The sequence below is a fragment of the Culex pipiens genome, chromosome 2 (assembly GCF_016801865.2).
Source record: "Culex pipiens pallens isolate TS chromosome 2, TS_CPP_V2, whole genome shotgun sequence".
NCBI lineage: Eukaryota > Metazoa > Arthropoda > Insecta > Diptera > Culicidae > Culex > Culex pipiens.
In genome coordinates, this window is record NC_068938.1 from 13,834,340 (window position 1) to 13,851,457 (window position 17,118).

Below are 17,118 nucleotides of genomic sequence, written 5' to 3' on the forward strand. Positions count from 1 at the left end.
CTACACATTTTATGCTACACACCTAACCAACCCCCCTCCTAGACTGGAGGTACTTCCAACATCTACAACAACCCTTCCATCAACGTCGAGTTCGCAGGTCGGTCCTTTCGGACTACCATGGTGACCACCGTCAGTCTGGTTTCCCTGGGATAATTCTTCGATTTTCGGGATCCAGAGAATGCGACTCGAACCAAACGGTACATCACCCGATAATCAACGACGGTTCAGGAATTTCCAGCGTCCCATTACAATTCATGCAAACGCTGTGTTTGGGATAGAATAAGAAGAATTAGCCGGCCGATCCGGCGATGGGCCACTAGCCTTTGGAGGATGCATTTTGGCCGGTGAAAGAGGATTTGGACGATAGTTTTTACTGGGAAATTCTAGGTGATGGTGGCGCGTCGGCTATGCTGCAGGTCTGCTGGTCCAATGCATACCAAATTGGGTCATCATTATTCATCGCCGTCATTTGGCTGGATCCTGGGCCTCGTTTGAACCGGGTTGGACAGTGTAAAATGTTGTGACTCGAAACTCGAAGTCGAACAAGTCCATTTTGATTTTTTTCTTTATTGATTTATTTATTTTTTTGAGTGAGTTATTGTATTGTTCTTGTTATTTTTGTAAGATTGAGTCAATTTTTATACATTGGTGTGGAACGGGACGCCAGTACAAAGACAATTTCTGTTCAACTCAATCCAATTTCTGAACATGACAGATTACTGAACTTCGTAAAAAACGGCATCTTCCTCAAAATGCTTTTGAAAACCCGATGTGTCGATGTGTCGATGTGTCGATGTGTCAAGATGGCGATGCCTTTCTTTTTTCTGTTTTAAATTTGAGAAAGTTTCAATAGTTAGTTATTGTATCATTAATCATTACGAATTTTGATACATATCTTGTCAGGTTCCAAACGTTCGCCAAATGTTCCCAAAAAGTATACAACAAACTTATAGCCTTGAATTGTAAGAACATCTGAAAAATTAAAACGTCAAATATTACATTTATTACATTTATCCAACGAGGTTTACCGAGTTAGATAAATACGACGAATGATGAAAAGGTCAAGTGCAACGAGTTACATACGAGCAATTCCAGCCCAAAACAGTAATTTTTCAGGTACTTTTTCTCGACAATCTCCGATTTCAATGAAACTTTGCAGACATGTTATCCTAGACCTATATAAGCCATTTTTGTGTATATGGAGCCAGTTTCACTCGATAATAACATTTGAGAAGGGCATAAGTGTTCTAAATATTTTTGTATTTCGTAATTTAAATATTGCTGTACCTCCAAGCCGTTGTATCGTATCAAAAAGTGGTCAAAGACAAACTTGTAGGAAATTTGACGGGCTTTCTGGAAAAAATACACTGAAAGAAAAAATCACGCCACTTCTATGAGATTTTTTATTTTTAAGTTTAAAAGTCAATTTCGAAGGTGAGCCCACGATTTTTTTTTTTCGTTCAAAATTGTTGTGAAAATAGCCTAAGATGTTACAAAAAGACTGAAAAATGCAGGATGGCGCAACTCGCCTAAAAAATACAAAAATCATTTGCTGAAACTGTTTTTTTTAAGTGCTCTAACGACAAAATTTTCAAAAACCAAGTGCGGGAATCGATTCTCCAGACAATCTATACATATAATTTTATATAAAAGTCTCCAATGGAATATAACAAAATTGACTTTTTGGCGGGCATTCAGGGGTTTGTTTCGGTGGGCATCTTGAGCCCAAATCCCAAATATGAGCTTAATTGGACGTAACAGGAGCTGGCGCTCCGCCCTTCAATTTTAAATGGGATTTAACCCGTAAAAAATATATTTTTTCAAAAATAGCGTGTAGGCCAGATCCTTGCGCATTTTTTGGTATAAATAACATTGAAGTTTGGAGCACCCAGAAGCTCCTTCAAAGTTTGGCATTTTTTCGAAAAATCGGCCCGGCAAAAAAGGTATGCATCGCTCCTCGCGACGCCCGAGACGCCATTTGATTTAGCTTGGAGCGATTTTTCGAAAAGTTGCCAAACTTTGAAGGTCTGTACTCGAGCTGGCTTACACGCTATTGATGTTTTTGGTAAACGCATTGGTGGCAATGCCTCAAAAATAGAAATTTTTGAAAAAAGTATTTTTACGGGTTAAATCCTACTTAAAATTGAAGGGCAGAGCGCCAGCTCCTGTTACGTCCAATCAAGCTCATATTTGGGATTTGGGCTCAGTATGCCCACCGGAACAAACACCTGAATGCCCGCCAAAAAGTCCATTTTGTTACATCCTAGTCTCCATGTTTATCATTGTCCTAAGTCCAATCCTTGTGAAATTACAGCGGTTTTAAAAATAAAAATGTTGAAAAAGTAGATTTTTTGGAGGTTTTTGGCAAATTTTATAACTCAGACTTGATTTTTCAGTCTCGAAAATATTTTTACCAAAAAGTATTGTCTAATTTCCCATACGCTTATCTTTGACCATTTTTCAAAATAACTGTTTTTCTATGATTTAAGCCAGGTTACTATCATCCACTGAACTATACTGGAAAAAATGTTGTCAGTCACGATCAATGTTATTAAGCTTATATCTGTTAGCTCATACTTCCAATTGAAATGCTGTAAAAGGCAAACTTATGGAAAATTGGACGAGTTTTCCGGTAAACATGTTTTTGAGACTGAAAAATCAAGTCCGGCTTATAGAAATTGCCCAAAAAGGTGAAATGCTCCACCCTGCATTTTTCATGAGTCTTTTTGTAACATCTTAGACTATTTTCCCAAAAATTTTGAACGAAAAAAATCGAGGGCTCACCTTCAAATTTGACTTTTAAACTTCAAAATCAAACAATCTCGTAGAAGTGGCGTGTTTTTTTCTTTCAGTATATTTTTTTTCAGAAAGCCCGTCTAATTTCCTACAAGTTTGTCTTTGACCACTTTTAGATACGATGCAACGGCTTCGAGATACAGAAATATTTAAATTCCGAATTACAAAAATATTTGAAATGTCATTATCTAGTAAAACTGGCTCCATATACACAACAATGGTTTACATAAGCGTGGGAAAACATGTCTACAAAGTTTCATTGAAATCGGAAAGGGTCGGGTACAACCGATTCCCAATTTGACATGGAATTGCTCATACAACATTTTCTTTTAATTCCAAAAAACGCTTTTTGAACGGAATATAATGTCAAACATCCATGTGTTAGGTAAATTAACCACTCGAATAATAAAATATTGAAAAAATTATTTCGAATATGTGCTGAAAATTTCAACTATTTAGCACCCATTCCACTGGTATTAATAATTATTAATTATCTTTCCTGTTATTTTTGGTAGAGAAAAGTAGGCCGTTTCGTCGCTCGAGAATGACAGGATAAGCAAGTAGCTTCATAACAGAAATGTAAAAACATAGGGGAAATTCTCGTATGTTTGGCATGTTAAGCACTCGCTCCTAACTCCATCCAATTTGCTGATTTTCACTATTTAAACAACTAATTTTGCAAAACTTTTGATAGAAACATGCTTGCCCGAGCAGACGGTAATAACATTGGAATAACATTTTTTGATATTTGAAAATACTAAGCCAATAACATTTTATGTTATTTATAACAAGATTGGTTTTTCGTCGTTCTGAATTATTTGTTATTGGATTGTTATTGTAATAACAGTTTTATATTTTTTTTAGTAATTCTTCGAACAAATCTTTGTTATTATTTTATGTTATTTTTACAACTAATCCGATCATCGCAATAACAGTTGGCGGTATTTTTCCATAACAAAAAATGTTATTCCAAAGTTGTTTTGGCTTTCAATTATGTAAAAATTTATTTTGCAAGAATATTCCATAACACTTTTTGTTATTTTAACAGTATTTGTTATTGAAATGGCATAAATTTAGTTATTACCGCCTGTTCGGGTTGTGATTTTTTTTTAAATCAAATTAGTTTAGGCCAAATAAACCTTGCAAATTATTTGGAAAATTACCCAATTTTCTCACTATCCAATGCATCCTGCTCCGATCAGACTTGCATCGAGTGCATCGCCGAGCCATTCCAGGATGCATCGCTCCAAACTTGCGAGTGGAGTACACGCGCCCGCCGTCGGGGTTGATGGAGCCAAAAACGAATTAGAACGGACACGCGTCCATCCATCCATCTCCAGCATTTTGGACCGACTCGTGGACCGTCAGCCCTTTCCCTCGTTTGATGGAATCAATCTGGCGATGTAATGGAAAAATTACTTTATTTGCTGTAAATAATTAATCATCTCACAGCAGCAGCAGTAGCAGCGTTGCTGCATTTAGAAAACTGGGAACTCTGTGCATCTGGCGAGGACTAGAACTTTGAAATATTCACTCTTTAGACACGAAACTGCGTTCAGCGTCCCCGGGACGCAGAATCGCTCCATTAGCCAGCTAAAAGGTTGTGCGTTGTGCATTATTCAATTTGCTGTTTGGAAAATGGTGCTACGAAAATTTCCCCCCTCTAATTAGTTTTCGTTCGCCGGTTGATGGTGCCGTCAAAGTACCTCTCGAAAATGATCTTCCTTCCGACCCATCAAATTAGCCCTAATCATACGCAGCAGGATGCAGTCGAGTGTTTTTACAATCTCCCTAAAGTTGATACAACGGAAAGGTGCCACGTGGCACGGCCGGCAAGGCCGTCATTTGCAGCCGGTTCGTCCAAATGGTTGGGCCCAAGATGTAAACATATCTGCTAATGACTGGAAACTCGCATTTTCAATCTGCAAATTAGGGGGGTTGGAGACTGGGAAACAGATTCATCTACCCTCAGTTAGTGGTAAGAGGTGGTGATAGTGACGCAAATCTGTGCCATCGACCTCCGCTGCTGGCTCGTTTCGTTGATTGCTGGGTAATAATAATTAATCTTCATCTTCATTACCATACCACGACTGGGTTTCCAGGGACGAATGTTAAGGAAACTCTGACGCTAGGTAACATGTGGAAATGATGTCTTTGAGCGTCCTACATTTACAAGAGGGATGGAATCGTTACAAGTTTAATCAGATATTTGAATGATTGATCCCTAAATATCCATTCATTTTACGTAAAATGCAATTTAAAGATCATCAAATCAAAAAATGTAGAGTTGTGTAATCAATATAGCTTCCAAAAAAGTAAAAAAAAGCTTGAATTATATTCAAATATTCATGTCCTTTTTAAACTCCGAAACTTAATTTTTCCTAGATAATAATTCGTCAACATTTCCCGAGCAGACGGAAATAACTTGGTAATAACATTTTTTGATATTTGAAAATACTAGGCCAATAACATTTTTTGTTATTTATAACAAAATTTGTTATTCGTCGTTATGATTTCTTTGTTATTCGATTGTAAGACTAATAACAATTTAAGTTTATTCTTCGCATAAATCTTTGTTATTATTTTTTTGTTGTTTTAACAACTAATCGGATCATCCCAATAACAGATGGAGGTATTCTTCCATAACAAAAAATGTTATTCCAAAATTGTTTTGGCTTATAACCAATATCAGACCAATTACAAACTTGATATGATAACATAAAATGTTATTAATCTCTTATGCAAAAATTAATTTTTCAAGAAGATTCCATAACACTTTCTGTTATTTTAGCAATATTTGTTATTGAAATGGCATGAATTATATTATTACCGTCTGCCCGGGTTCTCAAAAGCAGCAAACCCAACCAAGGAAAATATTTGCCATTAATTACGTATCGTTGACAATTTATTCAAATTCTGTTTTAATTGATGTTTGCTTATTTCAAATTTAATTTGAGCCACTCTTCAGCCATTTGAGACGGGGGTAAACTTGTTAGTTTAGCTCTCCTTTTGTCGTTCGCGACAAATCGATTGCACCGTACAAGGATCCCTTTTTGTCGTCGGCGAACAACGGAAAACTGGAGCAACTCCTTCCCCGTTTCTTAGCGCTGCTGTGACTGACTGCATCCCATTTAACCAGTTTTCCAACTAATTTCCCGCGCCATCATCCTTTTGCGTTGCGTCGTTTTTGTTCCTCGAGAGTAGAAACACTTTCACCGCACCCGGGGTTTTTTGGGGGTGTGCGCGCGTACGTTTGATTCATTTTTCCGTTTTCCAGGGAAATTTGACGGAAAATTTAGCTGGGTTGGGAGGGGGGGGGGAGGAGAATATTTTAATTTCACTCAATTTAGTCGGCGAAAACGTTTTGTCGGTTCGCATTTTGTGACGATGACGATGGTGCCGGCGAGAAGGCTGTTCGTCGTTGCTCTGCCCTTGTTAAGATGAGGAAAAGCGTCCGCGAAAAACAATGGTTTTCCCGTATTATGTGCTGACGGTGGTGCTGCTGTTGCTGAAGCTGCGTTCGGTAAGACCGCGAACGTTTTCCAGATGGTGACGGTTGAATTGAACCGGTAGGAGAGGAACAATGGAATCATAGATTTTCATTTGTTTCTTGGAATTTTTCGGAGAACAGTTGGAGGTCTACGGAAGGAATTTAATGCTACTGGCGAGCTTGAAAGAAGTTTCACGAAAAATGCTGTTTTGAAATTGTGTTTAAAGGAAAATCATGCAAAAGTAAATTAGTTAGACAAAGGTTTCTTTGAAAAATTAATTAATAAAGATTTTTGCCGTGTTCTATTTTTCTAAATTTCCTATCATTATGAAAAAAAAACTTTGCCAAATCGACCAGAAAATCTCTTCTCAGTTTGATACTTTGGAAAGCATGCAACAAAAATCGTCGCATTTTTTACTTGCACTTGAAAAAAAAACAATTCCCGTAATCGTGAATTGTGTTCATCATTTCAAGTATGGTGCATTTCACTATAAAGAAGAATTTATTCCTTCGTTATTTTAAAATTTATGAACACAATTCACGATTCAAAGAACTGTCTTTTTCCGTGTGGATAAAACTTTGTGTGTAATTTTTCAACCGTGATTAAGCTTTATTAATTCTATTGATATTTAAGACATCTAACTAGCTAAAATAATTCTAAAACGTCATATTCATCAAAAGTAGAATTTAAAAAGAATGTGTGACGAAAGTTCGAATGTACAATACGTCGAACGGAAAATAGGTCGAATTTAAAAAAAAAAAGATTTTACAAAAAAAACTTTGGCTGCGAGCATGAATATTCAAAAGCAGCTATGAACAGGTGTTTTCAACGTTTTTAATAAATTTCACTTTATATTCTTAAATATTAAGAGGCTTCTGAATACCAACTTGGCCCGGCTCGTTCGAAACTTTTTTAAGGAGGGGTGGGATAAGGGTGGGGTACGTTTCAAAATTTATATGTAAATATATATATAATAAAAATCATTAAAAATTTTCAACAACATTTAAGAAGCGATATTTTCATTCATCGAAACTGTTTATATTTGAAAGAATGGTAAATTTATTAAAATATTCCAACCATTATTTTTTAAAGATAAATTGTATTTTTTTAAAGAACAGCTAATAAAAGAAAGAATGAAAAAAAATCAAAAAACCATTACGACAGTCAAAAATAGATTTTTAAAAATAAAAGTATAAAATTGAGAATATTTTAGAAGTCGAACTTTTTTTTCAAAGAAAAAATGAGCATACTTTAAAATTTAAAAAAAATGCAAAGACATTACGACAGTCAAGAAAAGTTTGTATCAAAAAAACTAAAAATATATTTTAGAAGTTGAACATTTTTATGAAAGAACTACTCATGTTTGAAGATTGGAAAAACTCACAAAAATATAAACACAATGAAGAATAGGTCACTTTTTTGTTAAAAAATATTTTAAGGTAGATTTTTTTACTTAGCAAAGAATTGCTCAGGTTGAAAGATTATGACAATCAAGAATAAGTTGTTTTTTGAATAAATGTAATCTTAAAAAATATTTTAGAAGTCGAACTTTTTTTTGGAAGAACTGCTCATATGTGAAAGAATGGAATAAACTCACAGAATCATTTTGACAGAGATAAATAGGCTGTTAAATAAAAAATAATTAAAAAATATTAAAAAAAGAATGGAAAAATCATTTAAAAAACAATCAACAATAGGATTTTTTGAAATATATATATGACACATTCCGCCGTGACGTTGCAACGCTTTGACTTTTCTTTTTTTAGTATTTCGGCTGTAACTCAAAAAATACATAAAAAAGGTATATATGTTATTACAGATTCGGAAAGGGCATTAAATTTCCTATAAGAAGCAGTGTTGAAACATTATTTTAGGTAAATATTCTATTTTTGAGAGGGGAATATGTAGCGTGACGTTGCAACGCGTGACTTTTTCTCAATCCTGACCCAATTTATGTTTTGCCATTAACTCTGCTCTGTTAAACGGCAAATTTTGAGTTCTCCTTCCATTTTTAATGTAAAATTGACCAACAAATCGAATGCAATCATTATTTTTAAAAAAAATCAAACCTCGATTTTTAAAGACCACTTACATTTCGTGACGTTGCAACGCTTTGTTTTTGAAAACAGGGGTTTTCGTTGCGTTGCAACGTCACGAAATTTTAGTTTCAAAATAAATCATAGTTTTTGTTAGTTTGAACAACTTAAGGTTAAGATTTTATTATAAGACATTAATACACAGTACAAGGACATGTGAATTGACTGGCCCGCCCATGTAAGACCCCCTCCCCCCCTCCCCCTATATCGCTTTCACAGTAGCAGTACGATTTACACAGTTTTACAATGCGTTTCAAAGTAAAAATAAATATTTGTATTATTCCATTATCACGAAGGACCCCTCCCCCTCTCTCCTCTCCACTATCCATGTAATGGGACGTCCATGCATTACGTAACGGGGTAATATCAAGGGGGGGGGGTCCAAGATTTATACAAAAAAATGTATCGGAAATGTATTCCCAGGGGGTGGAGGGGGTCTAAAAATATAAATGTTTTGTTACGTAATGCAAGAACGCTCCCTTAATATTTTAATGGTTTTGAGCAATTTACAAAACACGTGGAAGTTTTAGAATGGAAGGGGGAGCTTCAAGTTTTCAGGAGGGCTGAAATTTATGAATAAAGTGCCCATATCGTGTGTTGATGGCCCCTAAGGGGTGATCTGCAAACAACGTAACTTATTTTGTTGACTTTTGTGCTTTTTAAATAAAATTTGAGGAAATAATAAAACTGTTTGCCTGCGCAACATAACATATTTAATTGCGAACAACTAAACGATGCATACAACTTATTTAGGTAAGGGTTCGTCCAACAATAAAGTGACAAAAGTTTGTAAAAAAAACAATCGAATCACGTGATTTTTATTGTTTAGTGAATTTTAATGTAATTTGGCCTACGTAAGGGTGTGGGATGAACCCTCACGTAAATCAGTTTATCATAAAGGGGCCATTCAGATACCACGTGATTACTTTTAAGAAAGTTTTAGAATTTTTACCCCTGGTCTATCGGTCTATTTTGATTTGTTCAACAAGTTTCATAAAATACCTACTTTTATTCGAGTTGCATACAAACTTAAGTAACGGAATTTGTGAATGACCCATGTACAATTCTTCTGTAAATATGCTCGGAAACATTATATAAAAATATATAATATTTAGTATCCTTTTATTTTCAAAAACCAACTACGCATACACTTTTTTGCCATGTGACTAATATGATTTAAAATTTCGTGACGTTGCAACGCAAACTTAAACCTGTTGTAACTTTGGATCTAGACAACCAATTTAGTCGCTCTAGGTTGCATTTGAAAGCTCTTTCCAAGTACAAAGAGCATCCAAAATATCAAAATGATTGAATGTTTAGTTTTCTGTTGGCATAAACAACTGTCCCTTTTTCGTGACGTTGCAACGCAATAAAATGGTAAACTTACACTAGTTCGAAAAAATACTTAACTTAAGATAAACTGCAAATCCATGACATTTAATCCATGACATTTAAGTACATCTAAAAACCTACAAAATGCAATCAAAAGAATAATTTTTGGATTTTATTTCGCTGAAAACCAGGAGTTTTTAGAAAAATGTTTTAAATCGATGATTTTATCACGAATTGATGCAAAACTTAACCAACTTGTACAAAATGATATTCAAATGATCAATTAATGAAAACCATGATTTTTGAAGCTTCAAGTAGTCTAAAATCGAGGAAAAATATCCAAATAGACGCTTTTCAAAAATTCATCCCAAGGTGTACATTGCCGGAGAATGTGTCATATTTATTTTTTTGAGTTGTCACTTTTCTTTAAAGAACTGATCATGTTTGAAAGAATGGGATAACTCACAATATTATAACAAAAACTAATATTTTTTTGGGAATGGAATACTTCTAAAACAATGCATTGGTTTAAAGCCAAAACAACTTTGGAATAACATTTTTTGTTATGGAAGAATAACTCCAATTGTTATTGGGATGATCGGATTAGCTGTTAAAATAACAAAAAATAATAACAAAGATTTGTTCGAAGAATAACTAAAAATGTTATAAGTCTGTTATTACAATAACAATTCAATAACAAAAAAATCATAACGACGAATAACAAGTTTTGTTATAAATAACATAAAATGTTATTGGCCTAGTATTTTCAAATATCAAAAAACGTTATTCCCAAGTTATTTCCGTATGCTCGGGTTAAAATTACACATTTTCAGAGGTAAAATTACACATATTTTTTGATATTATAGATGTTTATAGATAAGTTGATGATAAACCCGAGCAGACGGAAATAACGTGGGAATAACATTTTTTGTTATTTGAAAATACTAGGCCAATAACATTTCATGTTATTTATAACAATATTTGTTATTCGTCGTTATGATTTTTTTGTTATTGGATTGTTATTGTAATAACAGACTAATAACATTTTGCGTTATTCTTCGAACAAATCTTTGTTATTATTTTTTGTTATTTTAACAACTAATCCGATCATCCCAATAACAATTGGAGTTATTCTTCCATAACAAAAAATGTTATTCCCAAGTTGTTTTGACTTTCAACCAATATCATACCAATAACAAATTTTGTTATGATAACATAAACTGTTATTAAGCTCTTATGCAAAAATTGATTTTACAAGAATATTCCATAACATTTTTTGTTATTTTAACAGTATTTGTTATTGAAATGGCATGAATTTTGTTATTACCGTCTGCCCGGGAAAGGACTCAAAAACCGTGAAAAGTATTTGAACGGATTTCTAACAAAACTTTAAACTTAATTTCCATGAAATATAAATTTGAAAAAGCTAATTAAATTATTCCAACTAATCAAACCTTACAAAATAATGGATTTTCAAGCCAACATTCAGGTGAAAAACGAGCTTCCAATTAATTATTGAAAAATAGCCAATAAATCACTTCCAACGAAGTGGCGCTCCAACACAAAATTACCCCACTTTCCCGTGAATGCAATAAAGGGTGAATTTCCCAGCCAATTATTTCCATTCCCCTGCCCCTTTTCCCAGCCCATTTCTAAACACTATCGATCCACTTCCAATCAGACAATCAAAATAATGGCAACCAATTTAAATCTGGCTAGTTTTTATCACCATCACACGTACATAAATTCCTCCCCCTCCCTTCTTTTCCGTTGCTGGACCAACGCTTTGGTCAGAGCAAATTAAAATATCGAATGGATTTCTTTTTTTTTTTTTTATTCCAGCATTATTTTCCACGATTTTCCCCTCCCGGTATCGGTTGACCGTTTTGCCATTTTCCGGGCGCCACAAATTCAATGGGGCGGAATCCCGTTTGTCCATACAGACATTCACAAACCGGGACTTATTTATTGTGCCCGCATGTATAAATTAATTTCACATTTATTAATTAGCGAAATGAAACTAAATTATTTATGGATGCGAACGCGCACACACACTTTGTGAGTGGCCGGTGCTGTTTGTGTGCGTCTGTGTTTGCGTTTGTGTGAACTTGTGTGTGTGTGCTTTGCAATTGAAAAAAGGGCTTTTCAAACAAAAGGGTTTCGCTGATGGTGGTTTCTAAAATTTTGAATTTTTTTTCAGCAGATATGCTGCCAATACACAACTTCAGAACAGGTTGAAAAGAGTTTAATTTAAAACAGAAAAATATTATGATATGCTGTCAAAAAACTATTTTAAAATTATTAAATGGTTCAACACCACAATCGATAAGTTCTCTTTATAAAATTATAAATTCTAAGATTATGACCACTCAAGTTATGTTACCTTGGAATTTCAACCAACCGCCGATTTTGTTACTCATATCATAGTTACAAATCATTTTTCCATAAGGCTAAAATAATTGGAATGTTTTGTCATAATTACATTACCATGAAATGTGGCCTTTTATCTGAAACGTCAAACAAGAAAATAATAATTTGAAAGTATTTTCCAGTATTTTAATCAAAATTCATCACTTTAAGTTTAAGTCAACCTCTTCTACCTGTCCTCAAGTACTATCACTTAACAAGCAACAACAATCAACCCCTTTTGCTTGCTGTCTTTTCAACTAATTTAATTACAAAAACCGGCAAAGCTGCGTAAAATGACGACAAAGCCACCACCTCCACGATAAAACACCGAGCAAAAAAAACTTTTCCCAAGCCTGCCGTTTCACTTTTGAAGCAAAGAGGAATCTCGATAAAAAGAGTACCAATCTTAGAGCAGAGGGGGTGGGGATGGTTTGGAAAAATTCCCGAAAAAGACACCGGGGGAATTTAATAACCGCGGTAAACAAATTTTAATTTAACCCTTCTTCGGGAAAATTTCCGCACAAATCGACCCTGGTGGCTATTTTCGGGAAAGATGTCGCCCCTTTTGTTGCAGGAAGCTATTTATCTTGCGACCGGCGTCGTCGTCGTCAGAACCAGTCAACAAAGGGCCGGCCCCGCTTCGGCGACTAGAATTTGAAGGGTGAAAATGGGGGAGGGGGGAAATAGCACGACTTTTCTCATTTTGCGGTGGTGCGCTGATATAAGTGGGTGGGTGAATGGTTTTGATCCCTTTTCCCCATTTCCGTGAATAGACCACCTAATTTTCCATTGTTTTTGGTTTTCGGGAAAGGAAGCCAAAGCAATATTGGTGCAAGTCAAACTGTGGTGATTGAACCGCGATAGCATCGGTGATAGCATTAAATTGACAACGAACCTTCAATAACTTCAGAATTGGATTATCCTTGTGAATAACAGACTCAGCAAGAAAATTGTTTTGTGTTTTTGCAACATTTGCAGAAGGAAATTGGAACTACTTTTAGTATATGTTTTGTATAACTATGAAATTGAGAGCAGTTGCTTTGTTGGTCTATCTCAAAGTTCTGAAACAGTTGTATTGATTAATTTGGGACAAAAGCTGAAACAATATGTGCGTACCACAAAACTATCCAACCTTCATAAATTAAAAAGCTCCAAACAGTTTAAAAAATTTTCTCCGATACAATGACGCCAACAGATTGTTGGTTATCAATCCAACGACGACGAACGAACGAACGATGTTCGCATGATTGATCCGGACATCATTTTCATCAAAATACCTGAGATTCACCATTGAATCATAAGTGCTAACAACTTTTGATAGGGTATCAAATCTTCGATGCTTTGGACTTATTGAAAAGGTTTTTTGATTCAGTATCCATCAACGGATTGCATGATACATCTGGATATCATTCTCAGCTAAACTTGTGGGATCCGACTCCTGATAAGTACTAAAATATTACTTAAATGCTCATAACTTTCTATAGGATGATTAGATTTTCGATGTTTTATGTCTTTCAATTATTAAACTAATTTTCATTGAAATATTCGAGATCCTGCCTCCAAAATTGATTGGGATATCAGATCTTCAATCATTAGAAAGGTCTTTCAAATACTTTTCTATAACAAAAATCACCCTTTCGAGATTCTAGCCAAAAATTAGTTTTTTAGCATTAAATTAAGATTGAAATAATAAAAAAAATACTGAAAACAACAACTTCTTGCAATACCGTCGCGAAACTACTTATTTTTCTGTCATTCTCAGAAAGTTGAACTTGTCAGCACTTGTTTCATTTTTAAAATGTTCTAGAGTGAAATAGCAGTTTTTTTCTCGCTTTTCTTATTTTTGCAAAAAAAAAAGTTTTGAAAATGATCCATTTTTTGTTCCTTTTTTTTTCATTGGTCGCCATGATCAACGACGTCGTTAAACGGCCATGATCCACGACGATCAACCATTAATTTTGTTTTTTAACATTGCGATAACTCGTGACATTTTTTGTACAACATTGTTACTCTCTGCAAACTCTAAAAACACTCTTGATCTGCAAAGTTGAAAACATTTAAAAAAACGAATCGCTATTCAAAATGGAATTACCCTTCCGGGTAATTGCAGATTCAAAAAGAACATTAAATTACGAAAAATGGCACAATAAAAAATGTATTTTTTTCGATGAAAACTATTCTTTCAAATTCCTGAGAACACCATCAGATCGGACGCCCAATTTTACGTAAAAGTCCCTTTGGCACCAAATTTCCACACCAACCATCACCATTACAGGCTGCAAATGATTAAAAAAGACCTCTTTTTTCGCATAATCATGAAAGGGGTCGTACCGTCCCTCCGTCACGATATATCAAAAAACGGATTTGTGATCAGGGACAAAAGTTACCCCTTGGGTCAAAGTAAAAAAAAGATGGATCGGAACAACTGCTGTGCGAGTTGGCGAAGAATTACTCAAGTTTTTTTTGCGTTATTTGCTTTAATTATTGCCTTCCTCACTGAGGTAAGGCTATAATCCTGCTCGAAAAATGAACATTTAAAAAACAGCTCATAGACCTATATTCATGTATACCTATCGGCTCAGAATCTAAAACTGAACAAATGTCTCTTTGTGTGTGTGTGTGTGTGTGTATGTTTGTATGTTCCCAAAATTCTTGCCAAGTTTCTCAGCACTGGCTGGACCGATTTTGATCAAACCGACTTGGTTAATGGTTCCATACATCGCTATTGGATTGTTTGAAGTTTAGATAAGTAGTTCAAAAGTCATATATAAAAATGTGTTTTCACATATATCCGGATCTCACTTATATGCATGAAAACTATATCCGGATCCATCATCCAACCCATCGTTAGTTAGGTAATCAAAAGACCTTTCCAACGAGTCCAAAACATTGAAGATCTGGCAACCCTGTCCCGAGATATGGCCACTTAAGTAATCTTCATGTACTTTTTGGAAGCCGGATCTCACTTAAACGTATGTAAACTATGTCCGGATCCACCATCCGACCCATCGTTGGTTAGGTTATCGAAAAAACTTTCCAACGAGTCCAAAACATTGAAGATCTGGCAACCCTGTCTCGAGATATGGCCACTTAAGTTATCTTCATGTACTTTTTGGAAGCCGGATCTCACTTAAACGTATGTAAACTAGGTCCGGATCCACCATCCGACCCATCGTTGGTTAGGTTATCGAAAAAACTTTCCAACGAGTCCAAAACATTGAAGATCTGGCAACCCTGTCTCGAGATATGGCCACTTAAGTGATATTTATGTACTATTTGGAAGCCGGATCTCACTTAAATGTATGTAAACTATGTCCGGATCCACCATCCGACCCATCGATGGTAATGAGTGAGGAAGGCTCCATCCACATATGTGGATTAAGCTAGTTTTTTTTTTATTGTTTGCAATTTTTAAAACATTTACAATTCTTTGAAAATGTGTTAAATAGATATTCATTAAATTATTCACGTGAACTTTTTTTTCGAATTTGACATGAGTATTTTATTTCAGTGAATTTTATTTTTTCAATCATAAAAAATAAAACTGTCAGTTTTTTGCAACAAATCTGTTTGTAATTGAAAATGTTTGTAAATATTCGGACATTTCACAAAAATATAGTGCAAAATAAAATATGCCACATGCCACGTAAAGCTGCAAATCACCGATTCCATTCTAAACAAACAAATTGACATACCTGGACTGCAAGCTGTGGAACCCGAAAAATAAATTCAATTAAAAAGTAAACCCATCAACCCGTTATTCCGGATATTCCCGCACGTGTGTGTGTGTGTGTGTGCATTTCCAAAGGGCCCTCTGACAGGTCAACAGCAAAACTCACTTCCTGACGCCACTTTACACAGATTTGTGTTTAGCCAGCAGAGCCGGTGCTCGCGCTCGTTATTATTAAACCAATAAATAAACATAAATTTTTAAAAATTCATACACAATGGTCGATTGTTGTTCCGCGAAAAATTCTATTCACAAACCGGTTCCGGTTTTTTTTTTCTAAAGGGGAAAGGGTCAAGCCGAGATTGCATCGCCAGTCAGGAAAAATTACACAAATTGAATTTGATATCGCAAACATGGATTTATATTTCAACTATTATTATCAACGAAAAGCCTCGGCCATATGGATTGTTGCGGTGGAAGCAAACTTTTTTTTTACTTTCCTGCGGGGGAAAATTCTGAACCCGAAATTCAGAATAGTGGTCATTGTTTGGACGTGAAGGGGTTGGGAGGCCTCCGTGCGGTCAAAAAAGCTGGACCAATTTGAAGAGCGAATAAAAAAAGGAGGCCCCCGAAACCGGCCTAGCGATTCGAATGGTACAGAAAAATGAATTGTTCAATAACCGGTAATATGGAAGTTAACATGATTTGTTCGATATTTAGAGACCGGATACGTAATTGAAATATGAATAATTGAATGAAACGAATCGGCCGCGCCGCGGACCACGGAGTGGAAAGTGGCCGAAAAAAATCCCCATTTTCAAGCCCGGAACGGAACGGGATGCTGGCCGGCCATATATTGATCGGCTTTTGTGCGGTGGCAGCCGGGAAGCAGTTAATAATAAATGTTTGAAAAATTCCATTTATATGAACTGGCATATCAAAAATCAAATATCAATTAAATTAAAATCGACCCGCGCTTACAAACACAAACCCTGCCCTCTCTCTCTACACACACATGGGTAAATTTCCGCCAATTTTGTGTTTGTGTGTGTTTGTGTGTGTGTGTGTGTGCACATTTAGTAGAATGGAAAATAAATCCCTCAAACGAATGATGTTCGATTAAAATCAGTTACAGAGATGCTTCGCTCAGGTGGAACATTTCCGCCTGCCAATGATAGCACGTTTGGCAGTAATTTATTTTCAAATTCAGTGAACAGAAAGCGTTTTTTTGTTTCGAAAATCAAACAATTTTTCATTAAAGCTCATTTGCACAACCATGATGCCGCTAATTTGGTGTGAAAGTGCAATTGATTGCAACTGATTG